Source organism: Penaeus monodon, chromosome 36 (assembly GCF_015228065.2).
Source record: "Penaeus monodon isolate SGIC_2016 chromosome 36, NSTDA_Pmon_1, whole genome shotgun sequence".
Classification (NCBI taxonomy): domain Eukaryota; kingdom Metazoa; phylum Arthropoda; class Malacostraca; order Decapoda; family Penaeidae; genus Penaeus; species Penaeus monodon.
Window position 1 is genome coordinate 14,600,595 of NC_051421.1, and position 2,044 is coordinate 14,602,638.

Here is a 2,044-nt window from a genome sequence, read left to right on the forward strand (position 1 = left end):
GTAGCTGGACTTAGCGGACGGGGAGCCTGGTTAATTCGTGGCTCCAGAACCTCCCCGGCCTGTATAATGAGCTCTAAAAAGCCCCGAGAGATCCTTCGAAAAGCCAGGGCAGAGAATAGCTCCTACTCGGGTGTCCAGCTTTACCCAGGAGCATGTGCCGGGAGGGACGTGCATGTCAACCGGGCGACGGCGCGGCCGAGTCATGTCATCCCGACGGATCGAGCAGCCGAAGGTATGCGGGGATCTCCTTCGACGCTTTATTATCCGACCAGGTAGGAAGATCGCCGTCAAGTCTGCTTGTTGGAAGACAGGTCGTCTTTCTCGACCTCCAACTCCACCTCGATCTCGTTACGTGTCTCGTCGCAGTCCCTCTTCTACGTTTGCTCCTCGCCTTTCCTTCCCCTCCTCCTCCACGTCCCCTTCTCTCCCTCCCTCTCTTTTACCTATCCCCATCTCCTCTCCACTTTCTCTCCATCCTCTATTTCATCTCCTCCCCAACTCCCCTTCCCCTTTCTAACCTTCCATTCCTCACCTCCTCCTCCTCACGATCCCCTTCCCCTCCTCACCCCCACTTCCTCTTTTACCCCAACCCCACCACTCTTTCCCCCCACTCCCTCTCCACCTCCTACTCCGCCCTTCCCCTTCCCCTCCCCTCTTCCCCTTCCCCTCCCCTACTTCCTTTCCCCTTCCCCTCTCCTCTTCTCTCCTCTTCCCCTCCCCTCTTCCCTTTTTCCTCCCCCTTCTCCTCCTCTCTTCCCCTTCCCCTCCCCTCTTCCCCTCCCCCTCCCCCTTCTCCTCCCCCACCTCCTCCGCCGAGAAATGAGTGATCGTCCGACCTGACCTCAGAGCGCGCTCGGGTGTCCCTTAAGGATCATCCCCGCAGACAAGGGGCTTTGACTCGCCAAGAACAAGCCCGTGGTTTGGTCTTTTTTTCTCTTATTTTCTCTTTCTCCCTCTCTTTCTCTCTCTTTTTCTCTCTTTCTCTCTCTTTCTCCCTCTCTTTCTCCCTCTCTTTCTCTCTCTTTCTCTCTCGTTCTCTCTCGTTCTCTCTCGCTCTCTCTCTCTCTCTCTCTCTCTCTCTCTCTCTCTCTCTCTCTCTCTCTCTCTCTCTCTCTCTCTCTCTCTCTCTCTCTCTCTCTCTCTCTCTCTCATCTCTCTCTCTCTCTCTCTCTCTCTCTCTCTTCCTCCCTTCCCCCTTCCTCCCTTCCTCCCTTCCTCCCTCCTTCCCTCTCCCCTTCCCCTTCCCCCTCCCCCCACCCTCTCCACCTCTCCTCCTCCTCCCTTCTGTCTGTAGGGCGGTGCCGGGATGCTCTTGAAAAGGTTCATAAAAAGATGGAGTTTATGATTACTTCCTCCCACACCGGCGGTGGCGTTTTGCTTCTTGCATATATATTCCCAGTTTTTGCTTGTCTTCTGTACGTCTCTTCCCACCTCCTCCCTCCTCGCTCCTTCCCTCCTCATGTCCTCCCTTCTCCCTCCTTTCTCTCTCCTCTCCTTCCCAGCCTCCCACCCTCCTTCCTCTCTCCGCCCCTCCTTCCTCTCTCCTCTCCCTCCTCTCTCTCCTCTCTTCTCCCCTCTCTCATCTCTCCTTCCCTATCTCCTCCCCTCCCTTCTCTTTCCTCCCTTCCTTCCTCTCTCTTTCCTCCCTTTCTTCTTCTCTCCTCCCCTCTCTCCTCCCCTCCCTCTTCTCTCCTCCCCTCCTCCCCTTCTCACCTGACCTCTGTGTGCGCCTGTATACGTCGACGCATGTGGGAATTAATATGTAGCATTTTTCGAACGCTGATTGTTTTACGCCACTCATTACGCGCTCATTAAGGAACGGACGTCGCCGGAGAAAGCGCGGCGGGGATGGGTGTAGTAGATTGAAAGAGGGGCGGGAGAGATTACTGCTTTGCTGCAAAAGGAAAGTGTGATAAAAAGAGGGGACAGAGGGAAAAAAATGTGGAGATTCGAGGAACACGTTTGGAGAGGGGTGGCGAGGGGGGGAGAGGGAGAGGGAAGTGGGAGAGGGTGAGAGAGGAGGGAGGGAAGGGGGTAGGGGGGA